Source organism: Lycium barbarum, chromosome 10, assembly GCF_019175385.1.
Source record: "Lycium barbarum isolate Lr01 chromosome 10, ASM1917538v2, whole genome shotgun sequence".
NCBI classification, from domain to species: Eukaryota; Viridiplantae; Streptophyta; class Magnoliopsida; order Solanales; family Solanaceae; genus Lycium; species Lycium barbarum.
The window spans coordinates 102,542,734-102,553,132 of record NC_083346.1 but is presented as its reverse complement, the minus strand read 5'-3'; the positions used below and the strand labels follow the sequence as shown (position 1 = coordinate 102,553,132).

At 36.1% G+C, this 10,399-nt stretch overlaps 1 long non-coding RNA gene across 1 annotated transcript; it reads right to left on the bottom strand.

Annotated features, from left to right (window-relative positions):
- Positions 1–394: 394 nt before the first annotated feature.
- On the bottom strand, positions 395–6,544 carry LOC132613475 (uncharacterized). The gene is made up of 2 exons (XR_009571949.1): positions 5,804–6,544; positions 395–2,724 (listed from the first exon to the last, which is right to left on the bottom strand). It is a non-coding gene; the product is annotated as an uncharacterized LOC132613475 (long non-coding RNA).
- Positions 6,545–10,399: the final 3,855 nt, after the last annotated feature.

Genomic DNA, 10,399 nt, shown 5'->3' with positions numbered 1-10,399 from the left:
TCACAGTTGTTAGTGTGCCCCTATGGGGCTCGCGCATTAGCCACGGTTTTTGGCCTCCGTGGTAACTTTTATTTGGACACGGTTTGTTTTATCTTAGCCATGATTTGTTTTATCTTTAACCACGGTCGAACCATGGATAAATTTGGCTGCAGAAAAAAAGAATTATATTTGGAATTTTTAATTATCCACACGAGAACCGTGGCTAATTTACGGGATAACGTAATTAGTTTACAAATTCATCATACTATTTAGCCACGATTGAACCGTGGAAAATGTGCACATTTTTTTTTTTTTTTTTACATTATAATTCCCTGCATTTTCCTGGTATCAATACATAATGATAGGCATTCACTAATACACTGGACATAATACATAAAGCATTGCTATAAAGATCAAAGTTTCAATGTTCTACTTATCATATATATCAAAACGTAAGTTTCAAACCTTGAACATACAAAAAAGATACCACAATTGCTAGTGTAATGCAAATGCATGAAGTTAGAGGTACACCACATATTTAGTGGTACAAAAATATACTATTGACAAAAGGCTAAGAAGAATCTAAGTTGAAACTGGGCAACTCACTATCAAATCTAGCTTGTAAAAACCTATGAAGAGTTGCCAAGTGATTCTCATTTTGCGCAAGCGGTTCCTTAGTCTCCACAAGTTGTTCCTTGGTATCCTCAAGTGTTTCCTTTGTCTCTTCATATCCAGTCAGCTTTTCTTCCAAGGTTTTTACATGCTTCTCTGGGTCTTCAACACGTTGATGAGACATATTACTAGAACCACCAAGATTCGCATGACTAATTGAATGTCTAGGCATTCCAAAAGCAGTCGAGGGGCAAACATTACCCCCTAAACCACACACACGACCAGAATGTTCAACTCTATCTACTTTTCCAATGGCATCATTAGGATGAGCCAATATTTTCAGTGGAACACCTAAAGTGGCAGCTTGTTCTTGATCTTGAGATAGATGCTCCAATATTTTATTGTACAAGTAAAATAAAAGAAATGAGATATTCTCATACCAACGCTGCTAACATCCCAGGAGAAAAGAAACATTATCACTAAATTACAATTACATTGAAAAGTATAAAATGATACAGAGACACGAGAAGGAGTCTCATTGTGCAATCCGGGTGACCATAATCTCACCTTTGTCTGGAAAACTAAGCATATGCATACAATTCATAGGTATTTTGGATTTAATAACACAGCCGTCCAAGCTAGCACAACTATTCAATATAGTTTCTGCAGGACAATAGTTCTATTTCCTGGAGATACACACAGGGTGTAAATTTCTTCACTTGTTCTCTAAATATTTTTTTTAGTATGCCTCTGATCATTAATTCCTAAAGAATTTAGGAAAGTGAGGCAGCCAAAACAGCATATGCCTGGTGCATTTCAACACTGAAGAGACTAAGAGAGGTCCCACCATTGAGCTTGAAAGTTTCCCTACGATCAATAGTTATTTTTGAACATCTAATTCTGCAACATGTCGAGCAGATATGAGAACCTCTAAGCTTTGTCTCAACATCTGATATTTACTTTTACTAGAGCATACATTAGAAGAGTGCACCAATGTTGCATTCCTTAATTTATAGACAACTACTGATAAAAGTGGATGTAGAAAATATCAACTGCAGTTTCCCTAAGAGTAAATCTCTATCTCTAAATCAGTGAATGCAAAACCCGCTGAGTATAGTTGGAAGACTGCACCAATGTTACATTCATTTCTCCAGGAATTCATTTTAAGACTTGAGGACTTCAATATCTAAACCATCTATAATTTTTCATGCCATGAGTATAGGTATTTTAACCAAGTAATTTTCCTGATAACTGGAAATAATGAGAATTCTGTTTTCTTATCAACTATTGTCAGTGTTGAAGCAACTGGTCCATTTCCTTGAGGAGCTAGTATTTGGAAGAGGAACTGTGAAAAAGGTTCATAGTTTGTAAGACTTACATTTTAGAATCCTGAATCATTATCAGGTGGTTAGTCTTATTTAATAGGACAAACTGTGCATTTGTTTTAACTTTTAACCTCAAAAGACTTTGGAAGAAGACGAGGGGAAATGACAACATAATAGCAAATCATTTTCAGTTGGACTCGTAACTGAAAATGATACGTAGAATTTATACACACTGACAACATGGCCACACCCTTGAGTGCTAATGACTACGATTATTATTACTCGATTATTTGAAAGCATTTCCAACTGTAAACAAACTAGAACTCCAACTACAAACAAGGAGAAAGCAAAACAAATAATCAATTTGGAAATGGTCGCATCCATCCACCAAAAAAAGTTGTCTATGTCTCAATCACAATTTTCGCACCAACTTTGAAAGACCAAAATACTGTAGCTGAATTTGATAACAATCATACAAATCAATGTGGAGAAATTAAATAGAGGTTAGTCTAATTATACAGAACAGAGAACCTATAATCATACTCTTTAATCTTAGGAATCTATGTGTGTGTAGCTAAAGCAACACTTAAAAAATTGAAAATTACTCAACATCTAAAAAACATTCACTCACATTACTGAGAAAATTATCACTAGTAAATCAACAATGTAATTGAAATTTGAAACTGGACAAGTGTTTGGAACTTACAGCTATAATCTTCCCTTCTTCATTCACATAATTGCCATTCTTTTTCAGTCAAGTTGACAAAATAACCTCACTTGGGCACATAGGCCTTCCATATTTTTTCTCCTGTCATTAATCGAGTATATATTAAAAAGTAAGTAGCATGCAACTGTCACGATCCAGTTTCACTAAGTCGTGCGAGCACCTACCTTTCCCACCTCGATAGGCGAACCCTTATCCTAACATTCACAAAAGATAGAAAAATAGCGGAAGAAAGTAAAGTAACATAAATCTCACGGATATAATATAAATAAGTGCGGAAGTAAATGAAATCCACTCCAATATCTGGTCTGGTCATACAAGAGCATCTAACACTACAAATATGAATAATAATAATAATAACAAATCAATAGTCTCAAAATCATGTCTTAGAACTGAAAGCACGACATAATAATAGAAAGAGTTTTCGGGCAGCGGACGTCCTCATGCTCACCCTGAAAAGACTCGAATCAACAATCCTCGAATATTAGCCACGAGGGGTAGAAGTAGATCTATCCAGGTAATCTTCATTCATAAAAGAATGCAGCAAGCGCGGGTTAGTACAAACAACAAGTACTGGTAGGTATCATAGGCCGTCCTCAGTTAGCTAACATATATACAAAAAGTAAATGAAAGATAGGCATGCTTGTTATACCCTATTTTAACCGAAGTCAAAATAGTTTACAACATCCCGGTAATTCCGGGGTTAATTAAAGTGAAGGGAGTCGTCACCTAATTACTTATGGTGAATTAGGACATCTAAGGTTAATTAAAGTAATTACCTAAAGTTGATTTTATATTAAAGTCTACGAAATCAAAAAGATTCTAGGTAAGGGTTCAACTAATCTAGAGAGAAGGTATTAGGCATCCTCTAAGATTCATTAATAATGGTTAACCGACCGGACTTAGGTTAATACAAGAAATAGTAACAAAATATAGTATACTAATATCTTATGAATAACTTGAGAAATACTAGGGTACCTAGCAAGTGGAATAGCCTAGAATCATTTTGTGATCCGTTCATGTTGGCGTCATTTTTTTTTTATTTTTTTTTTTAAAAAAATAGAACTCAGCACTAAGTTATCATTTAAAGAAGTCTTGCAAGTTTAAATCCTTGGCTGGAAACATATCATATGAATGTTTCAATGGTCTAAAAAAAAACTGAATAAAAAGTACTTCCTTTAATTAGTTCCTTCTTGAAAATAAAGTTGCAACTCTATATTAGAACTTGATAATTGTTTGTTAAAAAAAAGGTTTAGTCAACACTTGCTTAATAGTATTACCATAAGGAAAACCAATTTTATTAACCCGAAGGAGCTATTGAAATTCTGAAAAAAAAAAAACAATTTGTTCTAGATTCAACAATCAAATCATATCTCCTCTTTTTTTTTTTTTTTTTAAAACTAAAATGATCTTCATTCTATTGTTTCGACGCCATTTAGGTTAATAACATCTCTACATCATGCTGCCGAAAACAAACGAAGAAGTAGTAAACAAACTCTAGTTTCTTGATTATGGGTATTAAGGACTACCAAATGAGAAAGAAAGGAAGTTATTGGTTTCCCCACATAAAGTCTATCCTATCTAAATTATGATGCTAATCCTGGACCTATCCCTCTATCCTGAAAAGCAAAGCAAAATTTAACAAATTAATACCAAGATAACGAGATCATAATAGAGTCAAAGAAAATAAAAGCAACTCCCTCGCTCTCGTTTTATTTTCTGATCGGATAGAAGAGAGCGAGGAAGATGAATAGTTGACACGAGATGTTGAGCTTTATCCCGCTCCTCTTTCCTTCTATTCAAATGTATAGAAGAAGGGGAGATATGCATTGATGGGAGGAAATGCAAGTTTCCTTGATCTAACGGTGGTATCGGGTCTCGTTTGAGACTCCTTGCAACTCCGAACGTCATGCAAAAAAAAGAAACCAGCAAAGAGAAAATTAGAGCAGCGGTGTGATTTTATAATAATCAACAGACATAAATAAAATACAGCGAAAGTTACTTAGCCAAACTTATACAAGTATTTTATACCTCAAGCACATGGAAATACGTGATTAAACCATATTATGCAAAACAGAATCTCAAGCTAAATACTCCTACTTTCAGAAAATAACATACTCCTATGCTTCTAAATTATCCAAATAAGATCATCACTAAGCAAGTCGAGGAGGCAGGTCTGAACAAGGTCCTAACATTACCTCAACTACTTAGTTTAAAGACAAACGACTTTCCTTTTAAAGTTTTGAACAAGCTGAACTTCAACCAATCATGTAAAATGCCAGTTCAACAACCAGATCATGGTGGGACAGAACTTTAAGATAGTTATCAGATATCAAAGATTTAGTTTTAAAGAAGAAATTAAGGCACTTCTGCTATGAACTAGGAAAGGAAACACTTAACACTACATATCCAGTCCTCAAACAGAGATTCTAAACGAAAGCAAATGTTTAAAGGCTTACAGTTTGAGGTCCTTAAATTATCCTTGAAAGATATTTAGCTAAACATGTATTTAAAAATATGAAAAGATCATTTAAACTTAACATACAGCGCTCGGGCTGGTACTGATTTAGAGTTCACGAAAGATTTATTGATTCATCCATGTTTCATGCACATATAAATCTTCTCTATCCAATACACAATAGCAAACAGTCTCCTCAAACAGTGAAACAGATTTAATCATAGAACTATACTTCACAAATTTGAATCCAATGTGCACATACTAAGGCCGCCAGAGGTATCCGGGTACATTTACAAGATATTTAGACTGATGGAAATATAAAACAACATCTAATCATCTTAATTCAATTGAATCAGATTCTGTTTTTTTAAAGACAACACAATGATGCTGAAAAATACACAAATTGGACTTCTAAATATAATCCTACCAGTAGCTAATAAAGTTCTTGCTCCAGATTCATTCTAGGACTACAAACACTAAAACTAATGTCTTCAACAGCCTTAGCCCTTGGCTAGCAGCCATCCAAATTAAGCAAACTAAGAACACAGCCCATTTTTTATTGTACTAGCATATAAACATACTTCACAGAGCCACAAACTGAATTTAACACGACAATATGCTAAATCATACAGACAGTAAGCACATAATAACTAAGAAGCTGAAAATGCCAAAAATAAAGAAAGAAAGAAAGGGGAATCAACGAACCTTCTTCGGGTGCAGTGAACTGGGTGCGGAGGTCTCGAATCTACTCATAGATTCGAACTCGAGTCAAAATTTAAAGTGCCTCTGTCGTAGTTAAAATTCTTTGCCGAGCAGCGACGAAAGTTAATCGAATCGTCGAGGACTTAACCTTTCGTCACAAATTTCATAATTCAACAAAAGTATTTTCTGATTTAAAATGTTCAAGACCAGATTTTAAAAAAAGGAAAACTCAAGACTTTTGTGAGAGAAAATACTGGTGTATCACCAATAATCGTTCAATCCCCCTTTCGGCTGAGAACTTAGAGACGTATTTATGGGAAAAGATTAGGGTTTCGAGCGAGCGGGAATTTGAAAATCAAAATTCAAAAAAATCGAGTCAAAACCCGTGATAATCCGAACGTTGAGACCCTTTCACGTGTTTGCTTCAGACTTTTTTCCCGAAGTGGATCGAATTCCTCTGGTCTTTGAGGATCCGTTGTATTTGACATGAAAAATGGGAAGGCCTTTTCTGTCAACGACAGAATAAGCAAGTAAAGCAGATGTGGGGACGATTTTGTGCGGAAATGGTGTGGACAAGGCTGTTCAACAGCTAAAGAGGTTCTGTTTTTTAGCTAGAAATGGGGGAGAGGAGAGGAGAGGAAAGAAGACGACGTATTGCACGAAAATGGGTCTGCCATGGCTGTGGACATGTTTGTTGTTTAGAAGAGGAAAGGAGATGAGAGAGGTGCGGCTCTTGGTTGAAGAAGATAGGGTTCCGTTTGGTTTCAACTGATGAGTGAGTTTAGAAGACAAGTGGGCCGGGTCGGGTAGGAGTGGTTGATGGGCTGGACCGGGTAGGGGGTAATGTGGGCTGCTCGGTTTGTTGGTCCGAAAATGTGGGCTGGTGGGTTAATGAATTTAAAGTATGGGCTGGTGGGGTTAATGAACTTTAAAGTATGGGCTTCTAAATTAGATCAAATATATTATGTAGTAATAACAATAATAATAACGATAATAATAAATTCCATAATTAACGTTAATATATAAAATATGAGCAAAGTAATAATAGAGTAAAAATATTACCTAAGTTATACATAATAAGTAAGTAGCGATGTACGACGTATTAATACTTAACAATATTAATATAGTAGTAGAAATTATAATAAAGTAAGGGTAAAAATAAGATATTGATTTATTAATTGGAATAAAGGAGGGACAAAATTGGGTGTCAACAATGCTCACAATCAAGGACAAGTATAATACAGTCTCATCAATACATGTCGAGTCCTCAAGTATCAACAATTTACATCAGTATTCAAATCACCAGCTATCAACAAGGTTCCATAACCGGTCAAGCCTATAATGAAGTATCTAAACCCGCGTATTTCCAATCTCATCATATTCGATTAAGCCTATTGTTAATGCATTTGATCCCAAGTGTTCCAAGTACTCATCATAACCGGTAAAATGTTCACTCAAGTATCCGATCAAGTATCCACAATACAAATACAATCCAATCACAGTGATGATAACAACTGCAATGCAATACAATGATATGAATGCAATGGCCACATATAGGTACCGTGTACACACATGCCTCGAGCGAAACGTCACGTCTCGACGATTATGACCCTATGTCAGATGTGCCTTACAAATATATATGTAAATTATCACAACATAGGCCACATCTTCACCCCCTGTCAAATGTGTCTTTATATATATATATATACTGACTATCGTTTAAACCTAACTAGCTATATCTCTATACGATACACTGGATTTTACTGCATTCATTGGGGAATGAACACCCGACTCATCCATTTTGTCTTGAGATGGAAAACTCTGTGATAGGGCTAGCTCGAATTTTACTGTTACACCTCGGGAATTTCATGTCATTGTGTCGTGAATAGACTAACGCAAGCTCAAGGTGAACATGAAGATCTCATGATTATAAAAGGGTATTTGGAAACCTTAGAGTATGTACGATAAGATTTTTAAGTTATGTGACTCAGTGAAGCTAGGTTCGTTAAAGGGAGCGAAGTATATGTTTTGTTGGGAAAGGTTTTGCGATTATCGAGCTAACGGACATTTAGCAAGATTTTGAGGATGAGTTATAAGGCTCTTTAGATCGTTAACGAAGCGTTAAACAAGTGACAAGAAGGTATCACGAGGATTGGAAGTTAAACGAATCAATTAGAACAAATCCGGAAAAGTTGTGGATTGTACTGTCATATATACGGACCGTATAATTTATACGGCTCGTGTACCTGACCGTAGAACTCTTCCAGTGAGGGATGAGGCTCTGGAGGAAACATACGGTCCATTATACGGACCGTATAATTTATACGGTCCGTATAGTCGGTCGTATATTTTGGGTCGGGTCCGAATTTCATTTTTATATATGCACGGTCCTTTTTTTTTTTTTCTCATTTTACACTTCTCCAACCTTCTTTAAACCTCTAGAACTCTCTCTATCTCATACCAACACATATCTAGGAGAAAAAATCAAAGATCAAACATCAAAAGTTGGTAGAATCAAGGGTGTGAGTGCTTTTTAGGGCTGATAGAAGTTGAGAATCTCTTTGGTGTTGAAGTTGAGCTTTTCTCAAGAGGAATATTTCCATCCGAAGACCATTCCTACATAACCAAAGGTGATTTTTATAATTGTTTCATGTTGTTAATGGTATGGAGTAGTTGAAGAACTTGAATTAGGAACAAATATGGGATATGAGCTCAAATATGTAAATAATGGTATATTAAGTTGAAGGATAGTTTGAGTTATGATTCATGATGTAATATGGGTATAATCTTGTTATGAGTGATGCTAATAATGATGAGGAAGTATTATGTGAATGCTGAATATGACGTCGTATTTTAGTTAGGGTTATGGAGGATTGTGGAAATGAATTTGGAAGTTGAATAATGTCTAATTCGAAGGAATTTACGTATTACGATATTATGGGTACTGTGATGATGTTTGGGAGCTGTTTTATTATATGGGAAAAGTTGTCAAAACAAAGGAAATGCTGCCCAATTTTCATTAGCCTTTAATCGCTTTAGTTTGAGCTTAAGTATACTTCCGATGATCTAATTTTAGTACGAACCCTTTTTGTATGTAGAGTTGTGAGTCCGAAAGGAGAGCGCTTAGGCGATATAGTTAAGGAGACATAAAGGTATGTAAGGCTAGTCCCCTTCTTTCAAGGCATGACTTCTATACCATAATCTCTTCTCTATACTCCCATGACCTTCTTATATCCCACACCATGAAAGTTAAAGATCCTTAAGAGCCTCTCACGAGATATGTTTTATGATAGTGATGATGATAATTATGCTTTCATGAGCCTGATATTTCTATGTTTATGATTTCATTGATGTTGTTCGTTGTTGTTGCCTCCCCTCATGACACTAGTCCTTTCAAGGCGAGGCATAGCGATGATGATGTTCCATAATGTAATCGGAGGTTCCCGATCTTACGTCACTCCGATAGTGCTATAGCTTTTACTTGAGCTCGAATGCATGCTTGATGTTATGTACATAATGGTGATACACCGGGCCTAGTTAGCCGGGAATGACACCACTTCGGTGGGCAACTTATGGATAATGATAACACCGTGTCTTTATGGCACGGGCATGACACCACTAGTGGGTGGCGTACAATGATTACCCCGGAAGAGGGAGGCCCGGACGTGGGCTAATGATGTTATTACAGATTATGTGTGTATGTATGATATGTTTAAATGGTAAAGGCGAGCATGCATGATTCCGCCTCAGGAGGCACACAGTTTCAGTTAACCCTCTTACTATGCTTTCTGTATTTCCTTATTATGTTATTACATGTGCCTTACATACTCAGTACATTGTTCGTACTGACGTCCTTTTTCTCTTATGGACGCTGTGTTCATGCCCACAGGTAGATAGGGAGACGACCCAGATTCGTAGGAGCCGGATCAGCATGCGCAGGAGCAATTTCATATTCCGGAGGTGCAGTTTTTGACATGTTCTTTTGTGTACATACTTGGGTATGGCGGGGTCCTGTCCCGTCTTCATGACTCAGTGTTTCATTTAGAGGCTCGTAGATACTTATGTGTGGGTAGTAGATTTTAGGTGACCCTCATTGTATATTTTGTATATCATTCTTTTGGGTGCCGTGAGGGCTTATGTATATATACACATGTTTTACAGAGTAGTTTATGATCAATTCGCAGTAAGCATTATTTTGGAGATTATGGAAGCACAGGTTGGGCAGGATAGTAACAGTATGAATGGTGCTCGGTGGTCAGCTCCAGATACCCGTCATGGCCCTCTAGTCGGGTCATGACATTTACAGCCTGGAGTCTATGTTCTAACATTCTCACTTGCTCCATAAGTCTTGTTTTTTCTTGGATCAATATCTTATTTTTCTGGTTTAGTCTTTTGAATGCCTCAGTCATGGAAGAACAATGGTCACCGAAAATTACTTTGTCTGTGTCTTTTTGGATATTGTGTTAAGGAATTTTTCTGGTTTTGTTTAAGTGCTGGAGAAATATAATAATTTGGACTCAGTATTCCTCTAGCATAGTCTAATGCTTCAGTAAAATCATTAAAACCTTTAAACAGAGGTTTTTCTATGTCTTTAATTGA